This window comes from Aedes aegypti, chromosome 2, assembly GCF_002204515.2.
Source record: "Aedes aegypti strain LVP_AGWG chromosome 2, AaegL5.0 Primary Assembly, whole genome shotgun sequence".
NCBI classification, from domain to species: domain Eukaryota; kingdom Metazoa; phylum Arthropoda; class Insecta; order Diptera; family Culicidae; genus Aedes; species Aedes aegypti.
The window spans coordinates 386,812,696-386,830,064 of record NC_035108.1 but is presented as its reverse complement, the minus strand read 5'-3'; the positions used below and the strand labels follow the sequence as shown (position 1 = coordinate 386,830,064).

Here is a 17,369-nt window from a genome sequence, read left to right as displayed (position 1 = left end):
AAGGATCTTAAGATACATACGATTAAAAAAATCGTTACTAGCGCCACCTTGCGAACGAATTCTCAGTCAGTCTCCCTAGGCATTGCATATACAATAGAAAGCATTGTGTTTGGATGGGCATCTAATTCGGTCGAAAAAGGTGCGCTTTACGAAAGAGGACCACGTGATTATAGAACTAAAATCGAATTCAGTGTAGTGTGTAGAGGTAACGTGCCCTATCTAGTGAACAGAGAGTCGTGAGTTCAATTCTCACCGAGAAGACGCATAACTTTTTCACAAATTTCACATCAATTTGTCCTTTTATTCCATAATTGCAAAGTGTATGTAATGTTTAGTTTGTCGGTACTTGTTCAGTCTCTTAACCGCCAGTTAGCCCTTCATCTGCTGAAAAGCTTTGCTGAGGACACCAAACTTCTAGCTGTTAACCCCTCTACCAGAAGCTTCATTTTTTAACCACAAAGAAATATTCAAACAGCGAAAACTTTTTTGTTGTTCGATATTTTGCACCATATTTTTAGCCCTCAAAAAACTCCTCTGTTTTAAGAATCTGTGTTGAGATTGATCATTGGGCGTCTAATTCCGGAGATATTCAGAAATTTTGGGGGTCCGACATTTTGCCATAATTTACGTAAATATCTCAGTCTGCAGTATTTTTCTCATGATCGGTTACTCGCTGTTCGAAACAACACTTCAATAAGAGTATGTTGTGAAAAAATGAAGCAAAATGGTTCAACCAATTCTGAGTAATGAACATTTTTGTTTCTGGTACCAATATGGCCGTATGAAGTTCTTGAAAAATAAAAAAAAAACATTAAAGTCATATTTTTTTTAGAATTTAATTAAAGTCAATGAGCAAGTCAATTTGATAAAATCAGTTTATTTTAGATTAAAGACAATCTAATATAAAAAGTTTTATATGTGACCTAAAATTATTGATATTTAAAATTCAAATTCGATTTATAAAAATGGTATTTTTTTTATTTTAATCATTTTCTTCTCAAGACAGGTAATTGTGTTAAGGAAAAAATGTTTTACAACAAAATCTTTTTCTTGCAATAAATAGAACTTATAAGCCTGCAACAATCATTTCAGATATCAATGAAGCTCAATAAGCGGGTCAATTTTGTCTACTTTAAATTATAGAGAATTCCATATAAAAAGGTATCTCGCCACATTATATTCGAGGTTGGCAGCACTCTCTTAGAATACAAAAAATGGATATGAGATCTTATCGAAAATAAGATTGCTTCATTATTTTGTCCAGTACCGAGGGAAAATGTGGTGAATTTGGAGAATGTGAAACGGGTGACAGATTGGTCACCTACCATATTTTTGTATCGACCGTTAAAAAGGTAGTCGATGGACAATGGTGAGAGTTTAACGTCTTCTTCTTTGTCTGTGACAAAACCATAGAAATAAAAGATGAGTGTGGGTCTGTCAACACTGCACCAACATAAGAAATAAAAAAAAAATATAAATTCGAGACAAATATGATTGACAGTTTTGATACCGTTCTGATTCAAATTCCGGACAGCTTTAAATTCCGGACACTTAACTTTGTATGGGAAAGGTTTCAATGGATCATTGAATGTAGTTTTTGACAGTGCTCACTGCATCAAAACAAAGGCGCCACTGTATATGGGATTTAACATTGTGACAGCATTGCTGTTCTGTCAAACACACAAGGCTACGGTGGCGCTATCTATGCTTTCCATAGCGGCCGTTTTGGTTATTTTAATGATCCATTGAAATGTTTCAAAATTTGCCGTTCAAAAGTTCCCAATTTAGAGGCTCGTTTTAATATGATTTATCCATGGCAATCCATGAAAATTTACAATGCTCAACTAGTTTTGACGTTTTTCTAATGGCTGTTAGTGTTTATTTTACAATTCAACTTTTCCAACTTTGCTTTTCACGAGCTGTCCGGAATTTGAATCAAAGCGTCCGGAATAGAAAGCAAAAGTGAGGTGGTGTCCGGAATAAGAATCATGAAGAGGGCACACATTTCTATTTATTGAAATTAGTTGAAGTTGTGGAATTCAAATCTTCACCTACCATTCGAAAGGTGAGTGTCCTGATAGTATGATAACGTTAAGGAATCGGCAAGATTGATTTAATTTATATACTTTTAGGTAGCACACACTTCAAAGAGGCCTTAAGTGTCCGTAATATGAATCAAAACGGTAATTGTTTCCTCTCTAGGAGCGAGGCACAGTCATGAATGTTTTCAAACGAGATTATTCAGAAAGTATAACACGTTACACTAGTGCGCTTTGTTATATTGTATTATTTTTAGTCAATATACATTTCTCACATTAGTCGCTAATTAGTAATAGCTTCCATTTTCCCACCATTACAAAATCATGACTTCCCATTTTCAACCCCATATCACCCATCATAACTCAAGTTCGAAAGTCAATCTCAACCAGTAGCGCCATCGCACCCGCTGGGTACAACGTCAACGTCGTGTGTGTCCTTCTCCAGTTGAGCATTTCTATTAATTCATCTGTGTTGACAAGTCACCTGATTAGAGCTCAGCACGGCTCCCCATCGCAGGCCGAGCAGCCAAATGATAAATGCCTTTATGTAAATTTAAACAAACAATTATTGTCTATTAATGAGTCGATAAGAAAGCCAGTCGTTGCTGTACCGTCTTGAGTAGCTCTCTGCATGCTCATCGCGGGATATCAAGCACAAAGAGAACCAGACAAGATCAGAAGCCGTCAAATCTCGGCGTATCCGATCCTTCTTTCCTGCTCTCGCAGCAGGCAGGCAAGCACCCACAGTATCGCTACGCTCTTTCATGCGTGCAGCGAGGACCATGGACAGTGTCCAAGTGTTTTTCAGAATGATGAGCATACAGGATGGACAATAAAGATTAGATAAAATTTTATTTACCCGAAATTTATTGATTTAGGGAATCAACATGCCAGTCCGTAAAAGATTATAGCTTAGCAGGAAATTTTCTGTATAAAATTGGCTAAACCACTGGGCCACAACGCCATGCGGAAGCTTGTGCCCTCACTCTTCCACATGTCTTTTCGCCTCATACTCACTACCATACACACAGTAAAATAAGAATTGTAATATTGCATCATTTTAGTTGAACATAAGTCGCGTCGCCAATATGGTGTACAATTACATGTTTTCAATTACAAGTTGATTACATACAGTCGGCTACTACTGAAAATCGAAGACTAGTGATCGACAGAACCCCCTTCACGGTTTTCATTTCGATTCTAGCACGCCTTCACAAGAGTAAATATATCTCTGGTTGGTTTTATACGTGTAACAGGTGTAATTGTACACCACATTTGCGACAGGGCTGACGTGCAGCTAAAATAACGTGATATTACAATATATTTTTCACTGTGCACAACTCGGTAGGCAAATCAGTTCCACAGCCTCGATCTCCGGGGGCGCTTCAGAAGCGCTTCCTTTCTCTTCTACCATGCGATCATTCTGGACATCCCCTTTATGTTTTCCACCTCATTTGGTTGGTTTGGTTCTTATCGCGCTACGAAAATCTTTCTTTCATCAAATTAAACACAGAAAACAACGTCATCCAACGCACATCACCCACCGATGGCAGAGTTTGACGACGCTGATGATGACGATGACCGGGTGCAGCATTAACCCAGGCGAAGTAAGTGGATCTCAATGTTTGACCATTAAAGATCAAGCTCGAAAAGAGAGAAAAACGACGTAAAGAGAAACTCTGGTCAATGTACACAAAAAAAGTTTAAATCTAAACGGTGAATGTTGGTGATGGCAATCGATGTACTTCATTCGTTTTTAAAGCTTCCTGCAAACGGCTTTCGTGATTTGCCAAATAATTTGTTACGGGCTCTACTAGAATTTAAACCAAGTTTACGAAAATTACTTCTATTTAAATTGCTAACCAATGATGTAGAAACGCCCAACTTAACCCAAACATTTAGTTTTTCAATTTTATATGTAGGGGGAGTAGAGGTTTTTCAAACACACGAAGCAAAATGGACACCCTCTTATTTTCTGAGAATATGCATATTTCATCAACATTGTGTACATTGTATGAAATCTGTATTGCACATGAACTGTTTGACGGTATAACAATTTAGTTTTGTCTTAATTGTCCTTGGAAATTCGGCTATAACTTTTCTCAGCTCGAAATATATATGCATATTAGTGTGGGACAAAATTTAGATTCTCGATCCAGTCCACTTTTTGGATTGCATTTAGGTCCCAGAACCACTGTACAAAATTTCAACTCGATCGGTGAAACTATATTTTAGCGCCAGCCCTTCATAGTTTGTATGGGATTTACTATGGGAAAACTTACTTTTGCAAAGAAAAATCGCCAGAGGTCGCCCATTGACCTCTATAATAATTCTGAACACAGGCCTCGATAGGTATTTTTACGATGAAGAATATTGCCGAAGACTGAGAAACAATCCGTCACTTGTGAAAAAAATGAAAACCTTTTGACAAGGCAACGATGATTAACACGTAAAGGAATAACAATAATAACAAAATTGTGCAAAATTTCCGAATAGTCTTTGCTTCATAACTTGTTTTACAAGCGTCGGATTGCTTTACGGTCTTCGACAATGTTGTTCATCGTAAAAATATCTATCAAGGGACGTGTTCAGAATTGTTATAGAGCATAGTTTCCCAAACTGTGGGTCGCGACCCCCAGGGGGGTCGTGAGATGCTCTCTGGTGGGTCGCGAAAAAAATCTTAATACATATAAATTTTCTTAGATTTTTTTTCTATTTTTTCAAATGTCTCCTCGAATTGAAGCAAACGGTTTTAAATTGAAATTTGAAATCTCATTTAATAATTTCTCGCTTAATTTATGATCTCGTCTTAAAAGCCATTGGTAACCAAGTGTATAGCTTGTAGTTACTGAGTAAACGAATAATTTAAAACGTTTTTTTTAACAATGTTGCAATGGAGAAATGATCGTTCTCTATCTTCCAGTGGTGATAATTTTTATATTGGTCAATTTATTAGCTTAAAAACAACTAGTTACACACTCGCTTATCAATGAATTTTATAAGATCATAAGTTATGCGAGATTTTAGCATTTTTTTAGACTGCCTGACAATCATTAGATATTAATGGTGAAGACACTTGATGTGGCTTCAAAATTTTCTTGGAAAGATGTTAGTAAATTGAAACTGTCATCGACAGAACAGAACAGCTGCCAAACTATTTTATTAAAAACAAACCTTTTACTCATAAAGGAAATGTTTGCGTTAAAACGGAGAACTTTTTAGCATTTATGCTACTGTACAAAGAGTTTTGACAGATGTCGAGATTTACATACTACATGTAAAACTTATGAAACATACACCTAATTAGCAAAAACTGAAATGTGAAGTATTTGTTAAAATATTTTTATTACAGACACTGAAAGTGCAGTGATAAACAGCACACTCAACGCTAAAGTTTTCAGCTCAGCAAAAATTTGTTTAATATTGCTGTTAACTACCGAAAAAAATCACAAACATGATAAAGTTGAGAAGTTTTAAAACTTTTTCTCTTGGTTAAACTAGTTTTTTTTAACATTTTCCACCTGGTGGGTCGCGAAGAATGTGCCGGACGGCTAGGTGGGTCGCGGACTCGAAAAGTTTGGGAACCTATGTTATAGAGGACAATGGGCAACCTCTGGTGATTTTTCTTTGCAAAAGTAAGTTTTCCCATAGTAAATCCCATACAAACTTTGAAGGGCTGGCGCTAAAATATAGTTTCACCGATCGAGCTGAAATTTTGCACAGTTGTTATGGGACCTAAATGCAATCCAAAAAGTGGACTGGAGCGAGAATCCAAATTTTTTATATAACCGTGTCCCAGGCTAGCATATAAGCAAGGCGTCAGTAGAATATAATTTTTCAGCACCCTAGAGTAGTTTTTTTTTATCTTGCTAGCGTGATTCAGGAAGAGCCCTTTAACATATCAGAATGATTGACAGTTATTTATTAAATTGAAATCACTAAATTTCATGAGACTGTTCAATTGCCTGAGATATTTTTGCCATGTCGGTTTTTGGCACAATTTTTTATCTCGTTTTTCTGACATCTGATATTATTGTTGTGACCATGAACGAATGCATCATTTTGTGCTAATACATAACTTAAGAATTAATCAAGGGTAACTTAAAATATTGCCATTTATGGTCTTAAAACGAGAATTTTCTTAATATGTCCATTATTTCCCTACCCAAAAACTCTTATATTTTGGTAATCTCCGTCGATGCTGATTATGAAAACGATTTTTGGGAAACATCCATTCCTCATATAAAATTTCTTCGATCACTAATTAGCAGACAATTCAACAAAAATAATTTTCACTACCCATCATAAGTATGTAATCGCGCATTGCAACAGTCATACTGGATATTGCAGCACCTTTAAGCATTACCCAAAATGAATATTATTTCAGGATTACAAAAATAAATTTCAGTTTACCTTGAGTCACTAGTCTTTTTTTATTTTAGTAGAGAAAACTTTTTTACATAGTTTTGGGTGATGCTAGTTTACCTTGAGTCACTAGTCTTTTTTTATTTTAGTAGAGAAAACTGCAATACTCAGTATTGCAACGATTCCATAAGAAGATGAAAAACCGAATTTAGTACTATACCATTTAATTCCACTTGAGTATAGTACTAAATTCGGTTTAAGTCTTAATTTCGGTTTTCCATCTATTTATTGGTATTCCACAAAACAGCTTGAAGATTTATCATCAACAATTCCATACTTTTGGTGAGTAGTGTGTAGGTTATTTTTAGAACTGGTGTATTTGAACAAATTATGTTTATAATGCTGAATGATTTTGAAAATGAGTTCAGTAGTTCACACTCTACCTTAGATAACATTTCAAATACGCTTTGCACGAGCAAAATGTTTAGTACTGCCTTTCCAACAGTAGTGTTGCTACCGTGTGGGATCGAAATCCGTATGCCAGAAAAATAAATCTAAATCCGTACACTTCATACAAAACGCATAAGTACTATTTGTATAAAATGTACGGATTTTGAGCCTGTACGGATTTCGGTCCCCCACTGTATACCTTCTGAAATATTGGCAAGTTAGGCAATGTTAAGGACTGTTCATTTTATAAAGTGGACATGCAATATCTTTTTAATTTATCAATGAAATCGAAATCGGTTTTCTGTACATCGTTCGACTAATATTGTACAATGCTGTGGTAATAAAAAAGTTACCAAATTAATATGATTTCACACTAATAAGGCACAACGTTTAGAACGGTCGATTTTTGGAGGTTATCAAAATCAAGGATTATTAAAAATCGGCAGGAAAATTCGACAATTTATATTTTTTATTTTCAAAAAATGGTTGTACTTAGAAAGCATCATCAATTACAAATAATTTATTTTCAGAAGACCACTCAAAGCACAATGACAATCATCAAGATTGGGAACACTGCTTGAATTAAATCAAATTTATTTTGCATGTATTATTTTCAGAATGTGTTATTCTGAGACTACCTATCAAAATATTTTGAGAAAAACGCTTACAGTTTGCTCTAGATCGATAAACATGCGTATATAATTTTAAAAGTATGGGATTTTTCAATAAAACGACCATAAAGAGTAAATTTAGTACCCACGAATGCGGTTAAAACTCAAAATTTTGCTTTTTTTTATACATATATAGTTTTTTTAGTAATCTAAACCAGTTTTGAACACGCTTATTACTTTACTTTTTTGCTGGTAGTAAAAAGATCTTTAATGAATGTTCGAATCCTCTGAGCAGAATCTCAAATAGAGAAACTTTAAAGTAGATGGAGTACCGTGTACCACGAGATACAAGTAACTGACACTGAAGAAGACTGCAAGTGGTAGTCGAAATACGCGTATCTGTCAAAGATAAGCATTGACGTTTTTCAGCAGCCTACTTGATGGCAAGACGAAGTTTGCCGGGACCACTAGTTAAAAATCAAATAACTGAATATCTCTATTACACGCTCAAAAAAGAGTTCTGGAAAACGTGAACTGTCATAAATACACCATGAACTACCACCAAAGGTCACATAAACATGATTTAGTTCACGGTGTATTTTTGCTTGTTGACGAATTCACGTCTGCTGTTCACGGATACGAGAACGGATTTTTTTCTGTGTAGACATCTATAAACCAACAAACATAGAATGTATATGATGCCAATGAAACAGAGTTGTAGGCACACGTAATAAGGGCTAATAAGAGTAATAAGAGCTGATTTCACAGTAAGTTTGCCATATTTTACATAACAAGCAAGATTGAACTATTCTTGATGTTCATGGCCGGAGGTTTCTGAAATTTATGCAAAATGTTATCGTGTCAGTCGACATTCACTCCACAGGTTTTGTGTTTGTCGATGTTAATTCTACTGCTCGTGCTGTGAATACAATTGAATGCTGAACTTGGAAGCGAAACGAACGGCATGAGAAACGTCAAATGATTACAGCACTGTTCAGCATCATTGGAAGGAAATACTGTTTAGTGCCGACCGGTGACGACCTGATCCAATTTGCCAAAGTGATCAGATCCAGATAACGATACGAAAACTATCTTGACTATTTTATGTACTCATATACTATGTAGTAATCAAACAAACAACTCAGTTTTTTGGAAGGAGTCACAATTTTTAACCAGAAAAGTTCTTAATCTGGCCACGCTTCAAATTCCAGCATAGTCTTATTGCAGAGCGGCATGTTTATCAGTTGAACAAATTCAAAGGGAACCGTCAAATTACCACGTAGACAAAAATAGTTTGACTTTTCATTAACTTCAACATTTCTGTGGTCAAGTGTGGCGTACACGTAGACTGTTGTAAAATTTTGTGTTCAGTATCAGAATTTAAAATAATTCATTAGTTATTTAAAATTTATATGAATCCAGTTTTATTTCATTCAAAATAAGGGCTATCATTGAAGGTTACGTTTTTCTAATATTAATACTAATATTTCCATATAATTAATACTGTAAGCTCTTGCTTATTTGAATGTATAGGAGAAACCATCGAGTTTGTGAAATATACATAACAGGTTACAACTGACCGTTTAAGAATTAAACCAAAAACCTCACAGTTACTAACTCTTGAATTTAAAACTTTTTGGGAAATATCTGTAATTTAAATAATTCACTACAGATCAAACTTCAAATTATGGTAGTTTGTCATTCAAATCTCAGCCGATTTGGACTACCAGAAACTAAGGTACATATCCTCAAACTTGGGCATTTTGAAAGGAAAAACAAAATTCGGGAACAAAGTTTAGACACTGACTTAAAGCACATACACAATCGAAAAATATTTGATGCTCAAGAGATGTTGCCTATTATTTTCTTGCGACTTGTTCGGCTTAAAAATATATTTTCATATGCCACTTTAAAATATTTGATTACTAATTTATACCAAATTATTTAATTGACTGCATTTGGGTGAACAATTTCTTAGGACATGACAATATTTTTAGCATTTTGAACACAGACTAGTAACGGGCACTTATTATAGCGTACATTTAAGCACCATTACCAAATTTTTGGAATCAAATTCAAGAAAAAGGAGAGCACATCTCAAGGTAAAATTAGGGGTTTATTTATTCATTTTTTCACATTGAGTTTAAGGCGAAGTAGGCCGTCATTGAAATTTGTACTGGGCATTTTAATTAAAGAAAATCGCTTGGTTTTGCATTGACATTGCTGAAAAAGTATCAGCATAGTTTCTGCATGTAAGCGCAAGTTGTGATACTTTACTGAATCAATATTACTTATGATGACTGAAATATATAACTTTGAAATTGCATGCTACAAAATCAACATGCCTGTCGATAATAATGACTAACTGAAAGACATATCAGTAAAAAAAATATATATTTTTCAAAATAAACACGTTGTGCTCAAAACTACAAAAAAAAAGATTATAAATTCATAAACTAATGATTTATAAAACAGATGAACAGTCAAGCAGTATAAAATCATAATATTTGATTTGTTTATGCTTTTTTGCGCATCTTTTGTTTTCTTCATTGAAATTTCATGGAGCAGTGTAATAATGTAAGGTTTTGAAATCCATTTTTTCTAATTGACAAGTTTTAATAGTTTCACGGTGATTCATTTACCGTTATTATCAAAAAGCCAGATGGTTTCTATACCTTTTTAACACCTCTGGGTAGATTATCCTTAGTTGGAATTTTAGGTTACGCCCTCTTAAAGGCATAACTGTAGAATACGTTGATTTTTGATTCATTAACAATTTATTTCAATACTGGAAGCCGGTTTGGAATGTTTTTGATTATGTAAAATCATTCAATTCTACAAGAACTTACCACGATTAACTGATTATGTGCAGGTTCAAGTTCTAGAAAGTATAGCAGAGCCGATTGATTTTGAAATTACTTACAAACTTCCCTTTTCAACATAATAATCTTTATATTTTGAAGATACATTACAAAACGTTTACAGTTTACGTAGGGTAGATGAATTCTGGAAACCTTCATGACCCATTTCACAAGGTTTATTATTTTTTTGATTAGTTTATTTATTCACAACCCTAAGAAGATTTACAGTCAACTTCTGATATTGAATATCCAAAGTTTTTCAGCTCAGAAGAACTTTAGTTGCAGTATGATATATTATATTACTGCCTTACACGTCATGAAGAAAACCTCGTAATCAAAAGGCTTACTTTGTGATTGTTTGACAATTTGAATTGTTTACATCTCTAAAAAAATCAATATCTGTGTTGCTTAAATACTAGACATGTTAAATCGGTTTGTCAACCATTTCGACTACAAAAAAATAAATCGTAAATAGCTCTTACAGATTTTTCTCTTGTTTTGCTAAGTGTCATCCCGCTTGCCTGGACCTACGAGCAAATAATGTAGTATGTAAAGAAATAGACAGACGCATTGGCCATTTTTGCATCAAAAATTGTCAAGTTTGTTTACTTTGATCTTGGCTTCTAGGGCTCAGATTAGGGCGGTTCAAAATTTAGAAATGATTGAGAATCCTATCTCCCATATGTTCCTTACCATTCTTACCATAACAATAGTGTTATGTGAAATTTCCGGCTTCTAGGCAGTGATTTAAAGGTGGCCCAAAGACAATGTAGGTTTATATGGAAATTATTATGAAGAAATTTTGAGCTATGTTCTAAACACGCTAAAACAGTAATGTAGGTACAAACTTTTCATCCCATAGTAAAAACTCATTCTTCAATCCATAATAAAGAGATTTGCTGAAGAGCAATATCCAATCTGACGGGTAGCAGAAAAGATATTCATGAGTTTGTTTGCTATTATTTTGCTTAATATGGGATTATAACCCTGCAAACAAGTACAAACCCCCAAACAAAATTAGCTCAAAAGGGATTTGTTTCTTCAGCAACATCCATCATTAGGGTTGGAAGAATGAGTTTTCAATATGGAATGATAAATTTTGTAATTACATGACAGTACTAGCGTGTTTGGAACATTTCTCAAAATTTCTCCATTGTAATTTCCATATAAACCTACATTGTCTTTGGGCCACCTTTAAATCACCACGTAGAAAGCTGAAAATTTCACAGAACACTATTTCTATGGTAAGGATGGTAAGGAGCATATGGGAGATAAGATTTTCAAACATTTCTAAAATTTGAATCGCCCTAGCTCAGATTGATCTGCAATTTGCACCACTGCTAGAAAGTAACTACAAATTTTCTAGATCTTCAGAGCTTTTCATCAACAAACTTTAAAGTTATCGCAAATCTGCAATTGGCGTAGCATAGTGTCGCAGGTTATGTCTTGAAAGACGTAGAGCCATCAAAAGTAAGTATATAATAGAAAACATTCCAAAACCGGCTTCCAGTATTGAAATAAATTGTTGATGAATTAAAAATCAACGTTTTTGACAGTTATATGTTTAAGAGGGCGTAACTCAAAATTTCGACCAAAGATTTTTTTATCTGTCCAGATGTGTAGAATAGATATAGAAATCATCTGGCATTTAAGGATTGGATGGCTATTTTTATTTCATAATAACTGCTGCACTCGTCCAGAACTCGCATTCACACTGGATGAAAATTTTTTAGTGTTACGAAACTAATTGTTTGCTCAACAAAATCTTTCGTTATTTTCTGCAACGAAATGGTTTCGTAGAATCATAGTGCAAAATACTGTATTATATCTCAGTAAATTGTATTTTTTACCAATGATTTGTACGTTGGGTAAAAAGGCTCGTTCTCAATAATAAATAAACTTGAGGCTTGGTACAATATAAAAATTGTTTGTTTTGTCTTAGAAATTTGATTTTTCTTATGAATCAGGCAACATTCATGCTATGGAACTGTTTCGCTGCAGAAAACAATGAATGATTTCGTAATTAAAAAGATAGATTTAGTTATAACAAAATATAGTTTCAATGTAATACCGCTTGAGCCACTATAGGGATATATAGTGCCTATAGTAGCGCTATTTCTATTTTCGGTTCCTATAGTAGAATGCTTCACGGCGCAAGCAACACACAAATCAAAATCGAATTTTTACAATACTTATATTTTTTTCTTTTAAAGATAGCTTTTGATTTATGTAAAAAAATCTTATTTCTTTCATTATTTAGCTTAATAAGAAAAAAATAGTTTCACTTAGCAGAGCTCCTAGAGCTATAGGTACAATAGCGCTACTAGATGAAAGAGAACTGGACAAATTTGAGCAGTGAATCAATGGTACTTATACAGTAATGTTCCGATTTTGTCAGCCCCATGCCGCATTTAGGATTGACAAAATCGGGATAAACATTTTCAACTGGTTTCAAGTTTAATTTTAACTTAAGGACTTAGTTTCATCATTTTGTTAATATAAACATTGTTTTTTTACTTCCATTTTGTACCGTAATCCAAGGTTTCTAGTATAATTATTAAGAATTTCAAATTTCAAAAATTCGATCTTTAGATGATTGTATAGACGTGGCCAAGGTCATAATTGACATTATGCATCCAATATTGCCAGTATAGGGAAAGTGTACCAGTTATGGCCATAGTGGTTCCTTATTTGTACGTAAAATTTCAATAACTTTCGCATTTTTAATATTTTTGAATTTTTAGGAATTAAGATATATCTTAAATCTTACTACTACAACACACAAAATCTTTCAAGATGGGAAAACATTCAAATTATCCCGTATGGCGAAATAGGGAACCACTATGTCCATAACTGGTACACCTACCCTAGACGTGTTTAGTCTAATTAAAAACAAAAAATTTAGGCTGACAAAATCGGGAACAAAGGATGAAAAAATCGGGGGTTGACAAAATCGGGTCCAAAAAATTGCTTAAATCGGGGGTAGATAAAATCGGGGGCTGACAAAATCGGGTCATTACTGTATAAACAATTCCAGATATTTGTGGCAAAAAATAGGTTGCAATAATTTATTCCATAACGGCCATAAGAAGCTACTAGTGCGACTAAAGGAGACTGTTTACTAAGGCTACACCCATCCTAGTTGTTCTAATTAGTGTTCTTGAACATTTGAGGTTTGGTTGTGATTATTGATCACCTTAATTTCATACTGTTTTTCTTCCGCCCTCAGTTTTCACTACACTGTATTTGGATACAGCCTCAAATTTAAGTTTTAGGGAGCAATGCAAATAATAAAAGTATCATTTAACTTTTCAATCTTCAACAATTTGTAAGTTTCCATCAATATATTTGATATATTACATATTTCAACATACCTGCTAGTTGTTCTTTGAGTTGCCGAATCGCCTATGAACAATTTTCAATAATCAAATCTGTCGCAAAATCTGTCACCGACGCACATTTGAATCCTTTGAATAAACTCTAATTATACATTAATCCTCATCACAGCCAAATGCATAGTAGCTTCATGTTATGAAATCCTCTTTGATCTTTTACTAAGGATATTAGTATCCTTCACAAACCACTTCACAATCACAGTTATGTTTCTGCATGACACTTTTCCAAATCCACAATATCTTGATGTCGATCAAAGTTTAAACAACCTTTCACAAACCAATCAAGTATTCTTTCCCAGAACAGTACGCACTTCACGGAAACTCTCGAAATCCTCGTGACAGGCGACGAATCAGCCCGTAATCAGCCCGGTAAAAAACCAGCACCTCGTATCAACTGCGGACGAGCGGCGGGAAGCGAACGAAACGTTCCGTTTCACAATCTCGACTGGAAAGCGAACCCGCAGCGAGCCGAGCACATGGCACACGGCTGTAAGGATGGGATAAACAACACACGCTCGCCGAAACGAGAGACACAGTCACAGTAGGCAGAGGAAAGGCAGGCGAAACCCCGCAACATAGAGGACGGAAAAACGAAGGCGCAAAGCGCGACCATCCTTCGAAACCGTCCAATGCAACGCTATGCTTCTCTGAACATTGAAGCGCGCGACCAGAGAGTGAACGAAACGTGCATGACCGGAGCCGGATGCCAAAGCGAGACGACCATGTTGGCGCGCAAGTGCGCTAGGCGTGTAGCATGACAAATAGAGTAGCACCCCCGGTCGGGCGGTTGGTTGGTTGGTCGGTCACACGCATAGAGTTCTGCCATGCTATGGAACTATGGGGCCGAAATTGAAATTTCGCGACAAAATATCAAGCTTTTTCATTATGAGCATGAGCATGAGAATTGATGGGCGTATGATTCATAGTTCCTATTCCGTGATTTACCAGAACAATCAACATTGCTTAAGGAATTAACATTCGAAACTTATGATTAGTTTGCCATCTTCAATTTACAATTTCTAGAATTCCAAGTTGTTTGAAGTCAATAACGACGCCGACCACGTTCTTTCGATCATTAGGGAATGGAGGGAATATTAGTGTGACATTAATTGTTACTAAAAACCGAGTATATCTCTGCAGCTTCATATTGACACGGGAAAGACTTTGTTAGTGGTAAGGATTCAAAAGCTACACAGTTTGGTTTACCTTGATAAGTGATGCGATTTCTGTAGACTCAATTAAAAAGACATCTGATATGTAAATATGTCAATACCTACCAGACCAACCAGTATAACAATTTCGATTGTAACGGATTCAAAACGAAGCGATATCGATCGCTATCGAAAATCACCGACTGGTTGACGATCCATTACAGGTCGGACTCGATTTTCCGGAGTATCGATTTTTTTTTTCACTCCGGATAATCGAATCACTAAAAAAAATATTAAAATCTTTGACACTAGAACTTAAACGTTATCTTTTTTCGTTGTTTTATTTATATGATGTGGTGGCGATGCCAGAAATTTTCTCTACGAACGGTTGGGGTCTTTTTACGAGAAAAAAAATTACCGATGGTGTTGCGACTGGGAGGACAATTATAATTGAGAAAGCCAAAAAATTACAAAAAAAATACCGGCATACACAAAAAATCACTTTTTCAACCCCCCTTTTCTTAAACACATTCTAAACTGCAAAACCATTCATATTGTATATTGCAATACCAAATTACCTTAGATTCATGCATAAAATTTGAAAAACAAGAACATCAAAAAACAAATTCCGGATAATCGAGTCTAAAATTCCGGATAATCGAATCCCGGATAACCGAGTCCCCGGATAATCGAGTCCGACCTGTATAAGGCTTATTAAATAACAAAAAAGGACATGTGTTTGTTATGTTTTCATATTACGGTATGTGTTACAGTCGTTGGGCAAATGAAGAAATGTGTGTGATATCCAAAACAAGTATACCTCTGCATCTTCATGATTATCACAGGAAAAGCCTTGTATTAGTAAAAAGGGCTCAAATTTTACGTCATATAGATGAAATGTATAGTCCTCTATCAGATCTTTCCAAAAACGTCGACGCGTTAAACTATTCAAAGTTTTTTTTTTAATAGTTACATAAAAATGTAAAAGTATGTGTCTGTCAATTCTTTATTGGCCTTTCTTCAAGTAGGTGTCATATTACCATTATCTGTCGGTTATAGAAATAATCATGTCAGAATTCCGATTGGAGTAAGAGAGATAAAGAAATTTTCTTTTTCAATTTTTTAATTATGATGTCTGGTTTACGACTAATAAGCCGAGGGGAAGTTTTAGCAACTATCGAAAAATTAAACATTGCATATACTTTGCAATTGCACGGAATAAATGGACAAGTTAATTTAATATTTGCGAAAAAGTTACTCGTCTTCTCGGTGAGAATCGAACTCACGACGCTCTGTGCACTAGATAGGGCGCGTTACCCTAACACCACGAGAGAGCTCATGGACGCAGAAGTTAACCTTAATTCGATTTCAACTCTGTTGAAATATCGCGGAACTATTCGCGAGGAGATCGCGATGATCAGATTCGATCAAAATAATAACAATCCAGCATTGAAGGATTGATGACGTATGTCATGTCATTCCAATAATGCCCAAACGAGATCCAACGGGAACTTGCATACGAGGTTGTATGCGGGGCGCTATAAATGTTCTGCTGCAGATAGGTTCATAAATATTCTTACTTGAATTCAGTGTTGCGAGTAATGCTATTGGATTATCATGTGAATCATATTGAATTATAAACATTGGATTATTTACATCGCTATCGAACATTGACTACCAATAATGACCTAACAGACGAAATAAAGAATTTTTATCTACAAACCAAACCAAAACTGAGTCTAAGTTTTAACAGGTTATGGGCCCAGTAGTCAACTGAGCAAGATTTATTTTTCTTCAACGATCAAGTTTTTTTGAAGAAATCGAAAGATGTCTGTGAACGATGTCGAAGTCAAGGCAGGTGGTCAACCTGCAAACCAGCGACAGGAGGTTGAGAATCGGACCGAGAGAGGAGCCTTCGAACGGCAGCTGCCGTATACCGCCGTTGCTGTACGAGATCGTGCCCATATCTTCGATGGGTCGGAGAGGATGTTTGCGGCATGGAAGTGGAGGATGGAGCACCACCTCTCTATGATGGACCTCATCCATACGTTGGTTCGTACTCCGTACGAAGAAGAATACGCCACTCCCGTGGCGGGTAATTCGGAAGCCCAAGAGGAAGTGAGAAAGGCAAAGCTGCGTAAGAGAATCAACGACGACATGAACGCTCTGGATGAAATTGTTATGTGGGTGAACAATGACGTCCTTAACAAGCTAATCGGAGTCTCATACGCAAAGGAGGCTATGGATCTATTGGTGAAAACCTACCAAAAAGTTGGAACGGGCGTTATGATTGCCATGCGTGATCGATTGTTTTCGATCAAAAATAGAAAACATACTTCTATTTCGGCCTTGTTCGACGAGTACGAGACGATAATCCGGGAGCTAGATCGGATGGGTACTCGAATGGATCAATCGGAGAAGATGGCCGCTCTGATGATAGCCATACCGAAGCGATATCAGCACGTCAAGGGAGCATTGACCGTTTTGCCGTGCGATG

At 35.5% G+C, this 17,369-nt stretch overlaps 1 protein-coding gene across 1 annotated transcript in view; it reads right to left on the bottom strand.

Annotated features, from left to right (window-relative positions):
• LOC110676949 (paired box pox-neuro protein) overlaps positions 1-14,152 on the bottom strand; it is a 138,325-nt gene extending 124,173 nt beyond the window's left edge. Inside the window, exon 1 of the mRNA XM_021846942.1 lies at positions 13,701-14,152. The gene's annotated coding sequence lies outside the window, so the exon portion shown is untranslated. The remainder of the gene's footprint in view (positions 1-13,700) is intronic.
• Positions 14,153-17,369: the final 3,217 nt, after the last annotated feature.